This window comes from Oncorhynchus nerka, linkage group LG27 (genome assembly GCF_034236695.1).
Source record: "Oncorhynchus nerka isolate Pitt River linkage group LG27, Oner_Uvic_2.0, whole genome shotgun sequence".
Lineage (NCBI taxonomy): Eukaryota > Metazoa > Chordata > Actinopteri > Salmoniformes > Salmonidae > Oncorhynchus > Oncorhynchus nerka.
In genome coordinates this window covers 106,127,454-106,142,855 of record NC_088422.1, presented here as the reverse complement: position 1 = coordinate 106,142,855, position 15,402 = coordinate 106,127,454, and positions in this window count along the sequence as shown.

Below are 15,402 nucleotides of genomic sequence, written 5' to 3'. Positions count from 1 at the left end.
GGGAGGAGGAAAAGTGTAAACTAGCTGTTATTGGCAGAGAGGTTTGGAACTCTCTTTATTATTGGTCTATTACCCCAAGGTGATGTCATCATGGAGAGCCCGAAACTCCCGCCCATACAAACCCGCTGATTAGAGAGTCCTGTGTAGATTGTATTTTCAACCAGCAACTATCAGGAAATAACATCGATTAAAACAAAAATGTCACACTTGTACAGTGTTAGTTTCATCAGCTGTTGTACAGTATGATATAAAACACAGGAATAACAGAATGTTGACTGAACTGGGCCTTTATGCCTTTTAACTATTTTCTGAAGCCTGTGAAATGTCGCCTATAGTTAAGAGTTAGACTTACTTTTCTTCACAAAACCACTTCAGGGTGAAATACTGACCTCATCCGGCCTCAGATCCCACAGACTGATAAAGGAACAGACACAAATCCTCCCTCTCAACCTCCTAAGACTGCAGCCCACAGACTGATAAAGGAACAGACTCAACCTCCTAAGACTGCAGCCCACAGACTGATGAAGGAACAGACTCAACCTCCTAAGACTGCAGCCCACAGACTGATGAAGGAACAGACTCAACCTCCTAAGACTGCAGCCCACAGACTGATGAAGGAACAGACTCAACCTCCTAAGACTGCAGCCCACAGACTGATGAAGGAACAGACTCAACCTCCTAAGACTGCAGCCCACAGACTGATGAAGGAACAGACTCAACCTCCTAAGACTGCAGCCCACAGACTGATGAAGGAACAGACTCAACCTCCTAAGACTGCAGCCCACAGACTGATGAAGGAACAGACTCAACCTCCTAAGACTGCAGCCCACAGACTGATGAAGGAACAGACTCAACCTCCTAAGACTGCAGCCCACTGACTGATAAAGGAACAGACTCAACCTCCTAAGACTGCAGCCCACAGACTGATGAAGGAACAGACTCAACCTCCTAAGACTGCAGCCCACTGACTGATGAAGGAACAGACTCAACCTCCTAAGACTGCAGCCCACAGACTGATGAAGGAACAGACTCAACCTCCTAAGACTGCAGCCCACAGACTGATGAAGGAACAGACTCAACCTCCTAAGACTGCAGCCCACAGACTGATGAAGGAACAGACTCAACCTCCTAAGACTGCAGCCCACAGACTGATGAAGGAACAGACTCAACCTCCTAAGACTGCAGCCCACAGACTGATGAAGGAACAGACTCAACCTCCTAAGACTGCAGCCCACTGACTGATGAAGGAACAGACTCAACCTCCTAAGACTGCAGCCCACAGACTGATGAAGGAACAAATTGATTTACAGACTCAACCTCCTAAGACTGCAGCCCACAGACAAAACAGACACAACTCCTAAGACTGCAGCCCACAGACTGATGAAGGAACAGACTCAACCTCCTAAGACTGCAAGGAACCACAGACTGATCACAAAGGAACAGACTCAACCTCCTAAGACTGCAGCAGCCACTGACTGATGAAGGAACAGACTCAACCTCCTAAGACTGTTGATCAGTGTTCCACCACTGATTCTCAGCATTAATTTATTAATAATAATAACATTTATTTTTTATTTAACCTTTATTTATCTAGGCAAGCAGTTAAGCAACAAATTGTTATTTACAAATGTAGGAACAAAACAACATAAGACATGGCAGCTGATGAAGGAACACAGACTGACACAGCATGGCAGCAACACATGACAACACAGCATGGCAGCAACACATGACAACACAGCATGGTAGCAACACATGACAACACAGCATGGTAGCAACACATGACAACACAGCATGGTAGCAACACATGATCACAACATGGTAGCAACACAACATGGTAGCAACACATGACAACACAGCATGGTAGCAACACATGACAACATAGCATGGTAGCAACACATGACAACATAGCATGGTAGCAACACATGACAACAACATCCTAAGAGCAACACATGACAGCAACACAACATGACACAACATGGTAGCAGAACAACATGATCACAGCATGGTAGCAACACATGACAACATAGCATGGTAGCAACACATGACAACACAGCATGGTAGCAACACATGACAACACAGCATGGCAGCAACACATGACAACACAGCATGGTAGCAACACATGAACACAACATGGCAGCAACACATGACAACACAGCATGGCAGCAACACATGACAACACAGCATGGCAGCAACACATGACAACACAGCATGGTAGCAACACATGACAACACAGCATGGCAGCAACACATGACAACACAGCATGGCAGCAACACATGACAACACAGCATGGTAGCAACACATGATCACAACATGGTAGCAACACATGATCACAACATGGTAGCAACACATGACAACACAGCATGGCAGCAACACATGACAACACAGCATGGCAGCAACACATGATCACAACATGGTAGCAACACATGACAACATAGCATGGCAGCAACACATGATCACAACATGGTAGCAACACATGACAACATAGCATGGCAGCAACACATGACAACACAGCATGGCAGCAACACATGACAACACAGCATGGTAGCAACACATGATCACAACATGGCAGCAACACAACATGGTAGCAACACAACATGACACAACATGGTAGCAGAACAACATGATAACAACATGGTAGCAACTCAACATGGCAGCAACACAACATGATACAACAATGCAGCAACACATGACATAGCAAGGCAGCAACACATGACAACACAACTTGGCTGCAACACATGACAACACAGCATGGTAGCAACACAACATGGCAGGTGCACAACATGGTAGCAACAACATGACAACAAGCATGGTAGCAACACATGACAACACAGCATGGTAGCAACACATGACATGACAACATGGTAGCAACACAACATGGCAGCAACACAACATGGTAGCAACACATGACAACACAACATGGTAGCAACACAACATGATAACAACATGGTAGCAACACAACATGACAACAACATGGTAGCAACACAACATGATAACATGGTAGCAACACAACATGGCAGCAACACAACATGGTAGCAACACAACATGACATCAACATGGTAGCAACACAACATGACATCAACATGGTAGCAATACAACATGACAACAACATGGTAGCAACACAACATGATAACATGGTAGAAACACAACATGGCAGCAACATAACATGGTAGCATCACAACATGACATCAACATGGTAGCAGCACAATATGACAACAACATGGTAGCAATACAACATGACAACATGGTAGCAACACAACATGGTAGTAGCACAAAACATGGTACAAACATGATTGGGCACAGAGGGCAAGAAGGTAGAGACAACAACATGCGCAAAGCAGCCACACAACATGAGTCTTTGAATGAAGAGATAGCACAACATTGGTAACAGCTGGTAGAGTACTTAATTCAAAGCACAATGATTGGGCACATGGAAGCAAATTGACAAACACATAGATAACAACAGATTTCCCTCACCAATGAAGACTTAACAAAACAAGACATCCATGAGTTCAACAACAACATGGTAGCTTAACCAAACAAACTGTCAACATGGTACAACACAATATGACAAAACAGTGCACGGTCAATGAGACAACATGGAGCAACACAACTGACGGTCCATGTAGCACAAAACATAACAAACAAGACTGATTGGTCCATGAGCAACAAACAAGACAACAAACAACATGACGGTCCATGAGCAACAACGAAGACTTAACCAAACACCTCTGAGTCCATGAGTTCAACATGAGTCTTTGACAAAAGATGATAGTCCATCAGTTCAACATCAAAGACTTAACAAAACAAGCTCACGGTCCATCAGTTCAACAACAACGAGACTTAAGCAAACAAGAATTCAGTTCAACACAATGACTTAGCAAACAAGACTGACGGTCCATGAGTTCAGTATAATTGGTCAACAGTCAGATAATGACAGTCCATGATTTCAACCAATGAAGACTTAACAAAACAAGACCTCTGACGGTCCATGAGTTCAACAACAACGGAGACTTAACCAAACAAGACCTCTGACGGTCCATGAGTTCAACAACAACGAAGACTTAACCAAACAAGACCTCACAGTCCATGAGTTCAACAACAACGAAGACTTAACCAAACAAGACCTCTGACGGTCCATGAGTTCAACAACAACGAAGACTTAACAAAACAAGACCTCTGACGGTCCATGAGTTCAACAACAACGAAGACTTAACCAAACAAGACCTCTGACGGTCCATGAGTTCAACAACAACGAAGACTTAACCAAACAAGACCTCTGACGGTCCATGAGTTCAACAACAACGAAGACTTAACAAAACAAGACCTCTGACGGTCCATGAGTTCAACAACAACGAAGACTTAACAAAACAAGACCTCTGACTGTCCATCGGTTCAACAACTTGTCATGTAACTTGTCTTGTTTTTGTGGACCCCAGGAAGAGCAGCTTCTGCCAAAGCTAATGGGGATCCTAATAACCAAATAGTAAACAACTATTATGACAATGATTATTGAAAGACCCCTAAATAACTCAACTGCAGTATATTCATAGTCACTATCAAAGTCATTCAAAAGGACGAGGAGTAGTAGTAGGAAGGATCGGAGGAGGACCAATGCGCAGCGTGGTAAGTGTCCATAATATTTAATAAGAATCATGAACACTGAACAAAACAATAAACGACAACGTGAATGAACTAAACCGAAACCGTAGCGTGTGCGCTGACACGGAAAACAAACACCCACAACTCAAAAGAGAAACCAGGCTACCTAAGTCAGAGCATCAAGGGTCACTGGATCTCAGTGCTAGAGGCGTCACTACAGACCCTGGTTCAATTCCAGGCTGTATCACAGCGGTCTAAGTCACTACTTCTCAGTGCTAGAGGCGTCACTACAGACCCTGGTTAAATTCCAGGCTGTCTCACAGTAGTCTAAGGTACTGCATCTCAGTGCTAGAGGAGTCACTACAGACCCCGGTTCCATTCCAGGGTGTATCACAACCAGCTGTGATCAGGAGTCCCATAGGCCTGGCCTTGGTAGGACGTCATTGTAAAATAAGAATTTGTTCTTAACTGACTTGCCTAGTTTTTAAAAAAAACTGAGGGCCTAACACTGTCTTCCCATAAACCCCCTGGGTTCAAATACTTTTTAAAATCATTGAGCTGAATAGTTGAGCTGAACAACAGAATAGTTACAAAACTCCAGGCAGGCTAGATTAAACGCTCAAAGGTATTTGACAGATATCAAATCATGTTTGAACCCAGCTCTTATTGAGAAGAAGATGGTTTATGTGTTTATTAGTGACGTAGTGAGGGTGTCAGCTGGTGGCCTACAAAAGCCCAGGGAGACACAAAGCATAAAGACTGCCTTGTTGACTCACCACATCAGACTTTGGTGTCATGTGAAGAGATCCAGTAGGGACACGCTAGGGAAATACCCAGAGTCATTGTCTCAGGGTGTTAGAGAATTACCCAGAGTGGTTGTCTCAGGGTGTTAGAGAATTACCCAGAGTGGTTGTCTCAGGGTGTTAGAGAATTACCCAGAGTGGTTGTCTCAGGGTGTTAGAGAATACCCAGAGTGGTTGTCTCAGTGTGTTGGAGAATACCCAGAGTGGTTGTCTCAGGGTGTTAGAGAATACCCAGAGTGGTTGTCTCAGAGAATACCCAGAGTGGTTGTCTAGAGAATACCCCAGGGTGTTAGAGAATACCCAGAGTGGTTGTCTCAGGGTGTTAGAGAATACCCAGAGTGGTTGTCTCAGGGTGTTAGAGTCAGAGTGGTTGTCTCAGGGTGTTAGAGAATACCCAGAGTGGTTGTCTCAGGGTGTTAGAGAATACCCAGAGTGGTTGTCTCAGGGTGTTGGAGAATACCCAGAGTGGTTGTCTCAGGGTGTTAGAGAATACCCAGAGTGGTTGTCTCAGGGTGTTAGAGAATACCCAGAGTGGTTGTCTCAGGGTGTTAGAGAATACCCAGAGTGGTTGTCTCAGGGTGTTAGAGAATACCCAGAGTGGTTGTCTCAGGGTGTTGGAGAATACCCAGAGTGGTTGTCTCAGGGTGTTAGAGAATACCCAGAGTGGTTGTCTCAGGGTGTTAGAGAATACCCAGAGTGGTTGTCTCAGGGTGTTAGAGAATACCCAGAGTGGTTGTCTCAGGGTGTTAGAGAATACCCAGAGTGGTTGTCTCAGGGTGTTAGAGAATACCCAGAGTGGTTGTCTCAGGGTGTTAGAGAACACCCAGAGTGGTTGTCTTGTTAGAGAATACCCAGAGTCAGGGTGTTAGAGAATACCCAGAGTGGTTGTCTCAGGGTGTTGGAGAATACCCAGAGTGGTTGTCTCAGGGTGTTAGAGAATACCCAGAGTGGTTGTCTCAGGGTGTTAGAGAATACCCAGAGTGGTTGTCTCAGGGTGTTAGAGAATACCCAGAGTGGTTGTCTCAGGGTGTTAGAGAATACCCAGAGAGGTTGTCTCAGGGTGTTGGAGAATACCCAGAGTGGTTGTCTCAGGGTGTTGGAGAATACCCAGAGTCATTGTCTCAGGGTGTTAGAGAATACCCAGAGTGGTTGTCTCAGGGTGTTAGAGAATACCCAGAGTGGTTGTCTCAGTGTGTTGGAGAATACCCAGAGTGGTTGTCTCAGGGGGTTAGAGAATACCCAGAGTGGTTGTCTCAGGGTGTTAGAGAATACCCAGAGTGGTTGTCTCAGGGTGTTAGAGAATACCCAGAGCGGTTGTCTCAGGGTGTTAGAGAATACCCAGAGTGGTTGTCTCAGGGTGTTGGAGAATACCCAGAGTGGTTGTCTCAGGGTGTTGGAGAATACCCAGAGTGGTTGTCTCAGGGTGTTAGAGAATACCCAGAGTGGTTGTCTCAGGGTGTTAGAGAATACCCAGAGTGGTTGTCTCAGGGTGTTAGAGAATACCCAGAGTGGTTGTCTCAGGGTGTTAGAGAATACCCAGAGTGGTTGTCTCAGGGTGTTAGAGAATACCCAACAGGTGTTAGAGAATACCCAGAGTGGTTGTCTCAGGGTGTTAGAGAATACCCAGAGTGGTTATCTCAGGGTGTTAGAGAATACCCAGAGTGGTTGTCTCAGGGTGTTAGAGAATACCCAGAGTGGTTGTCTCAGGGTGTTAGAGAATACCCAGAGTGGTTGTCTCAGGGTGTTAGAGAATACCCAGAGTGGTTGTCTCAGAGAATACCCAGAGTGGTTGTCTCAGGGTGTTAGAGAATACCCAGAGTCATTGTCTCAGGGTGTTAGAGAATACCCAGAGTGGTTGTCTCCAGAGTGGTTGTCTCAGGGTGTTAGAGAATACCCAGAGTGGTTGTCTCAGGGTGTTAGAGAATACCCAGAGAGGTTGTCTCAGGGTGTTGGAGAATACCCAGAGTGGTTGTCTCAGGGTGTTAGAGAATACCCAGAGTCATTGTCTCAGGGTGTTAGAGAATACCCAGAGTGGTTGTCTCAGGGTGTTAGAGAATACCCAGAGTCTCAGTGTGTTGTATCAGGGTGTTCAGGGGTTAGAGAATACCCAGAGTGGTTGTCTCAGGGTGTTAGAGAATACCCAGAGTGGTTGTCTCAGGGTGTTAGAGAATACCCAGAGTGGTTGTCTCAGGGTGTTAGAGAATACCCAGAGTGGTTGTCTCAGGGTGTTGGAGAATACCCAGAGTGGTTGTCTCACCCAGAGTCATTGTCTCAGGGGTGTTAGAGAATACCCAGAGTGGTTGTCTCAGGGTGTTAGAGAATACCCAGAGTGGTTGTCTCAGGGTGTTGAGAATACCCAGAGTGGTTGTCTCAGGGTGTTAGAGAATACCCAGAGTGGTTGTCTCAGGGTGTTAGAGAATACCCAGAGTGGTTGTCTCAGGGTGTTAGAGAATACCCAGAGTGGTTGTCTCAGGGTGTTAGAGAATACCCAGAGTGGTTGTCTCAGGGTGTTAGAGAATACCCAGAGTGGTTGTCTCAGGGTGTTAGAGAATACCCAGAGTCATTGTCTCAGGGTGTTAGAGAATACCCAGAGTGGTTGTCTCAGGGTGTTAGAGAATACCCAGAGTGGTTGTCTCAGGGTGTTAGAGAATACCCAGAGTGGTTGTCTCAGGGTGTTAGAGAATACCCAGAGTGGTTGTCTCAGGGTGTTAGAGAATACCCAGAGTGGTTGTCTCAGGGTGTTAGAGAATACCCAGAGTGGTTGTCTCAGGGTGTTAGAGAATACCCAGAGTGGTTGTCTCAGGGTGTTAGAGAATACCCAGAGTGGTTGTCTCAGTGTGTTGGAGAATACCCAGAGTGGTTGTCTCAGGGTGTTAGAGAATACCCAGAGTGGTTGTCTCAGGGTGTTAGAGAATACCCAGAGTGGTTGTCTCAGGGTGTTAGAGAATACCCAGAGTGGTTGTCTCAGGGTGTTAGAGAATACCCAGAGTGGTTGTCTCAGGGTGTTAGAGAATACCCAGAGTGGTTGTCTCAGGGTGTTGGAGAATACCCAGAGTGGTTGTCTCAGGGTGTTAGAGAATACCCAGAGTGGTTGTCTCAGTGTGTTGGAGAATACCCAGAGTGGTTGTCTCAGGGTGTTAGAGAATACCCAGAGTGGTTGTCTCAGGGTGTTAGAGAACACCCAGAGTGGTTGTCTCAGGGTGTTAGAGAATACCCAGAGTGGCTGTCTCAGGGTGTTAGAGAATACCCAGAGTGGTTGTCTCAGGGTGTTAGAGAATACCCAGAGGGGTTGTCTCAGGGTGTTAGAGAACACCCAGAGGGGTTGTCTCAGGGTGTTAGAGAATACCCAGAGCGGTTGTATCAGGGTGTTAGAGAATACCCAGAGTGGTTGTCTCAGGGTGTTGGAGAATACCCAGAGCGGTTGTATCAGGGTGTTAGAGAATACCCAGAGTGGTTGTCTCAGGGTGTTAGAGAATACCCAGAGTGGTTGTCTCAGGGTGTTAGAGAATACCCAGAGTGGTTGTCTCAGGGTGTTAGAGAATACCCAGAGAGGTTGTCTCAGGGTGTTGGAGAATACCCAGAGTGGTTGTCTCAGGGTGTTGGAGAATACCCAGAGTCATTGTCTCAGGGTGTTAGAGAATACCCAGAGTGGTTGTCTCAGGGTGTTAGAGAATACCCAGAGTGGTTGTCTCAGTGTGTTGGAGAATACCCAGAGTGGTTGTCTCAGGGGGTTAGAGAATACCCAGAGTGGTTGTCTCAGGGTGTTAGAGAATACCCAGAGTGGTTGTCTCAGGGTGTTAGAGAATACCCAGAGCAGTTGTCTCAGGGTGTTAGAGAAAACCCAGAGTGGTTGTCTCAGGGTGTTGGAGAATACCCAGAGTGGTTGTCTCAGGGTGTTGGAGAATACCCAGAGTCATTGTCTCAGGGTGTTAGAGAATACCCAGAGTGGTTGTCTCAGGGTGTTAGAGAATACCCAGAGTGGTTGTCTCAGGGTGTTAGAGAATACCCAGAGGGTGTCTCAGGGTGTTAGAGAATACCCAGAGTGGTTATCTCAGGGTGTTAGAGAATACCCAGAGTGGTTGTCTCAGGGTGTTAGAGAATACCCAGAGTGGTTGTGGTTGTCTCAGGGTGTTAGAGAATACCCAGAGTGGTTGTCTCAGGGTGTTAGAGAATACCCAGAGTGGTTGTCTCAGGGTGTTAGAGAATACCCAGAGTGGTTGTCTCAGGGTGTTAGAGAATACCCAGAGTGGTTGTCTCAGGGTGTTGGAGAATACCCAGAGTGGTTGTCTCAGGGTGTTAGAGAATACCCAGAGTGGTTGTCTCAGTGTGTTGGAGAATACCCAGAGTGGTTGTCTCAGGGTGTTAGAGAATACCCAGAGGGGTTGTCTCAGGGTGTTAGAGAACACCCAGAGTGGTTGTCTCAGGGTGTTAGAGAATACCCAGAGTGGCTGTCTCAGGGTGTTAGAGAATACCCAGAGTGGTTGTCTCAGGGTGTAGAGAATACCCAGAGGGGTTGTCTCAGGGTGTTAGAGAACACCCAGAGGGGTTGTCTCAGGTGTACCCAGAGCGGTTGTATCAGGGTGTTAGAGAATACCCAGAGTGGTTGTCTCAGGGTGTTGGAGAATACCCAGAGTGGTTGTCTCAGGGTGTTAGAGAATACCCAGAGTGGTTGTCTCAGGGTGTTAGAGAATACCCAGAGTGGTTGTCTCAGGGTGTTAGAGAATACCCAGAGTGGTTGTCTCAGGGTGTTAGAGAATACCCAGAGTGGTTGTCTCAGGGTGTTGGAGAATACCCAGAGTGGTTGTCTCAGGGTGTTGGAGAATACCCAGAGTCATTGTCTCAGGGTGTTAGAGAATACCCAGAGTGGTTGTCTCAGGGTGTTAGAGAATACCCAGAGTGGTTGTCTCAGGGTGTTGGAGAATACCCAGAGTGGTTGTCTCAGGGGGTTAGAGAATACCCAGAGTGGTTGTCTCAGGGTGTTAGAGAATACCCAGAGTGGTTGTCTCAGGGTGTTAGAGAATACCCAGAGCAGTTGTCTCAGGGTGTTAGAGAAAACCCAGAGTGGTTGTCTCAGGGTGTTGGAGAATACCCAGAGTGGTTGTCTCAGGGTGTTGGAGAATACCCAGAGTCATTGTCTCAGGGTGTTAGAGAATACCCAGAGTGGTTGTCTCAGGGTGTTAGAGAATACCCAGAGTGGTTGTCTCAGGGTGTTAGAGAATACCCAGAGTGGTTGTCTCAGGGTGTTAGAGAATACCCAGAGTGGTTATCTCAGGGTGTTAGAGAATACCCAGAGTGGTTGTCTCAGGGTGTTAGAGAATACCCAGAGTGGTTGTCTCAGGGTGTTAGAGAATACCCAGAGTGGTTGTCTCAGGGTGTTAGAGAAGTGGTTGTCTCAGTGTGGTAGAGAATACCCAGAGTGGTTGTCTCAGGGTGTTAGAGAATACCCAGAGTCATTGTCTCAGGGTGTTAGAGAATACCCAGAGTGGTTGTCTCAGGGTGTTAGAGAATACCGAGAGTGGTTGTCTCAGGGTGTTAGAGAATACCCAGAGTGGTTGTCTCAGGGTGTTAGAGAATACCCAGAGAGGTTGTCTCAGGGTGTTGGAGAATACCCAGAGTGGTTGTCTCAGGGTGTTGGAGAATACCCAGAGTCATTGTCTCAGGGTGTTAGAGAATACCCAGAGTGGTTGTCTCAGGGTGTTAGAGAATACCCAGTGGTTGTCTCAGTGTGTTGTCTCAGTGGTTGTCTCAGGGGTTAGAGAATACCCAGAGTGGTTGTCTCAGGGTGTTAGAGAATACCCAGAGTGGTTGTCTCAGGGTGTTAGAGAATACCCAGAGTGGTTGTCTCAGGGTGTTAGAGAATACCCAGAGTGGTTGTCTCAGGGTGTTGGAGAATACCCAGAGTGGTTGTCTCAGGGTGTTGGAGAATACCCAGAGTCATTGTCTCAGGGTGTTAGAGAATACCCAGAGTGGTTGTCTCAGGGTGTTAGAGAATACCCAGAGTGGTTGTCTCAGGGTGTTAGAGAATACCCAGAGTGGTTATCTCAGGGTGTTAGAGAATACCCAGAGTGGTTGTCTCAGGGTGTTAGAGAATACCCAGAGTGGTTGTCTCAGGGTGTTAGAGAATACCCAGAGTGGTTGTCTCAGGGTGTTAGAGAATACCCAGAGTGGTTGTCTCAGGGTGTTAGAGAATACCCAGAGTGGTTGTCTCAGTGTGGTAGAGAATACCCAGAGTGGTTGTCTCAGGGTGTTAGAGAATACCCAGAGTCATTGTCTCAGGGTGTTAGAGAATACCCAGAGTGGTTGTCTCAGGGTGTTAGAGAATACCGAGAGTGGTTGTCTCAGGGTGTTAGAGAATACCCAGAGTGGTTGTCTCAGGGTGTTAGAGAATACCCAGAGAGGTTGTCTCAGGGTGTTGGAGAATACCCAGAGTGGTTGTCTCAGGGTGTTGGAGAGAATTGTCTCAGGGTGTTAGAGAATACCCAGAGTGGTTGTCTCAGGGTGTTAGAGAATACCCAGAGTGGTTGTCTCAGTGTGTTGGAGAATACCCAGAGTGGTTGTCTCAGGGGGTTAGAGAATACCCAGAGTGGTTGTCTCAGGGTGTTAGAGAATACCCAGAGTGGTTGTCTCAGGGTGTTAGAGAATACCCAGAGTGGTTGTCTCAGGGTGTTGGAGAATACCCAGAGTGGTTGTCTCAGGGTGTTGGAGAATACCCAGAGTCATTGTCTCAGGGGTTAGAGTCTCAGTGGTGTTCAGGGTGTTAGAGAATACCCAGAGTGGTTGTCTCAGGGTGTTAGAGAATACCCAGAGTGGTTATCTCAGGGTGTTAGAGAATACCCAGAGTGGTTGTCTCAGGGTGTTAGAGAATACCCAGAGTGGTTGTCTCAGGGTGTTAGAGAATACCCAGAGTGGTTGTCTCAGGGTGTTAGAGAATACCCAGAGTGGTTGTCTCAGGGTGGTAGAGAATACCCAGAGTGGTTGTCTCAGGGTGTTAGAGAATACCCAGAGTCATTGTCTCAGGGTGTTAGAGGATACCCAAGAGTGGTTGTCTCAGGGTGTTAGAGAATACCCAGAGTGGTTGTCTCAGGGTGTTAGAGAATACCCAGAGTGGTTGTCTCAGGGTGTTAGAGAATACCCAGAGTGGTTATCTCAGGGTGTTTACCCAGAGTGGGCAGGGTGTTAGAGAATACCCAGAGTGGTTGTCTCAGGTTGTTAGAGAATGACCAGTGTGTTATACCCAGAGTGGGTCTCAGGGTGTTAGAGAATACCCAGAGGGGTTGTCCAGGGTGTTAGAGAACACCCAGAGTGGTTGTCTCAGGGTGTTAGAGTAGTGGCTGCAGGGTGTTGACCAGAGTGGTTGTCTCAGGGTGTTAGAGAATACCCAGAGGGGTTGTCTCAGGGTGTTAGAGAACACCCAGAGGGGTTGTCTCAGGGTGTTAGAGAATACCCAGAGTGGCTGTCTCAGGGTGTTAGAGAATACCCAGAGTGGTTGTATCAGGGTGTTAGAGAATACCCAGAGCGGTTGTATCAGGGTGTTAGAGAATACCCAGAGTGGTTGTCTCAGGGTGTTGGAGAATACCCAGAGCGGTTGTATCAGGGTGTTAGAGAATACCCAGAGTGGTTGTCTCAGGGTGTTAGAGAATACCCAGAGGGGTTGTCTCAGGGTGTTAGAGAATACCCAGAGTGGCTGTCTCAGGGTGTTAGAGAATACCCAGAGTGGTTGTCTCAGGGAGGTAGAGAATACCCAGAGTGGTAGTGTTGACCTTTAGAGGGCAGTTGGGTTGACCTTTAAGGGGCAGTAGCGTTGACCTTTAAGGGGCAGTAGCATTGACCTTTAAGGGGCAGTAGCGTTGACCTTTAAAGGGCAGTAGTGTTGACCTTTAAGGGGCAGTTGTCTTGACCTTTAAAGGGCAGTAGCATTGACCTTTAAAGGGCAGTAGTGTTGACCTTTAAGGGGCAGTAGTGATGACCTTTAAGGGGCAGTTGACTTGACCTTTAAAGGGCAGTAGCATTGACCTTTAAGGGGCAGTAGCGTTGACCTTTAAGGGGCAGTAGTGATGATCTTTAAGGGGCAGTTGTCTTGACCTTTAAAGGGCAGTAGCATTGACCTTTAAGGGGCAGTAGCGTTGACCTTTAAGGGGCAGTAGTGATGACCTTTAAGGGGCAGTAGTGATGACCTTTAAGGGGCAGTTGTCTTGACCTTTAAAGGGCAGTAGCATTGACCTTTAATGGGCAGTAGCGTTGACCTTTAAGGGGCAGTAGCGTTGACCTTTAAGGGGCAGTAATGGTGAGTGTGTTTATGCATGCCAAAATAGATATTACCTAGAGGCTGCCATTTAGTGGAGATATCACCTAGAGGCTGCCATTTAGTGGAGATATCACCTAGAGGCTGCCATTTAGTGGAGATATCACCTAGAGGCTGCCATTTAGTGGAGATATCACCTAGAGGCTGCCATTTAGTGGAGATATCACCTAGAGGCTGCCATTTAGTGGTGATATCACCTAGAGGCTGCCATTTAGTGGAGATATCACCTAGAGGCTGCCATTTAGTGGATATATCACCTAGAGGCTGCCATTTAGTGGAGATATCACCTAGAGGCTGCCATTTAGTGGAGATATCACCTAGAGGCTGCCATTTAGTGGTGATATCACCTAGAGGCTGCCATTTAGTGGTGATATTACCTAGAGGCTGCCACTTAGTGGTGATATCACCTAGAGGCTGCCATTTAGTGGTGATATCACCTAGAGGCTGCCATTTAGTGGTGATATCACCTAGAGGCTGCCATTTAGTGGTGATATCCCCTAGAGGCTACCATTTAGTGGTGATATCACCTAGAGGCTGCCATTTAGTGGTGATATTACCTAGAGGCTGCCATTTAGTGGAGATATCACCTAGAGGCTGCCATTTAGTGGAGATATCACCTAGAGGCTGCCATTTAGTGGATATATCACCTAGAGGCTGCCATTTAGTGGTGATATCACCTAGAGGCTGCCATTTAGTGGTGATATTACCTAGAGGCTGCCATTTAGTGGTGATATCACCTAGAGGCTGCCATTTAGTGGAGATATCACCTAGAGGCTGCCATTTAGTGGAGATATCACCTAGAGGCTGCCATTTAGTGGTGATATTACCTAGAGGCTGCCATTTAGTGGTGATATCACCTAGAGGCTGCCATTTAGTGGAGATATCACCTAGAGGCTGCCATTTAGTGGAGATATCACCTAGAGGCTGCCATTTAGTGGTGATATCACCTAGAGACTGCCATTTAGTGGTGATATTACCTAGAGGCTACCATTTAGTGGTGATATCACCTAGAGGCTGCCATTTAGTGGTGATATCACCTAGAGGCTGCCATTTAGTGGTGATATCACCTAGAGGCTGCCATTTAGTGGTGATATCACCTAGAGGCTGCCATTTAGTGGAGATATCCCCTAGAGGCTGCCATTTAGTGGTGATATCACCTAGAGGCTGCCATTTAGTGGTGATATTACCTAGAGGCTACCATTTAGTGGTGATATCACCTAGAGGCTGCCATTTAGTGGTGATATCACCTAGAGGCTGCCATTTAGTGGTGATATCCCTAGAGGCTACCATTTAGTGGTGATATCACCTAGAGGCTGCCATTTAGTGGTGATATTACCTAGAGGCTCATTTAGTGGTGATATCACCTAGAGGCTGCCATTTAGTGGTGATATTACCTAGAGGCTACCATTTAGTGGTGATATCACCTAGAGGCTGCCATTTAGTGGTGATATCACCTAGAGGCTGCCATTTAGTGGTGATATCCCCTAGAGGCTACCATTTAGTGGTGATATCACCTAGAGGCTGCCATTTAGTGGTGATATTACCTAGAGGCTGCCATTTAGTGGAGATATCACCTAGAGGCTGCCATTTAGTGGTGATATTACCTAGAGGCTGCCATTTAGTGGTGATATCACCTAGAGGCTGCCATTTAGTGGAGATATCACCTAGAGGCTGCCATTTAGTGGAGATATCACCTAG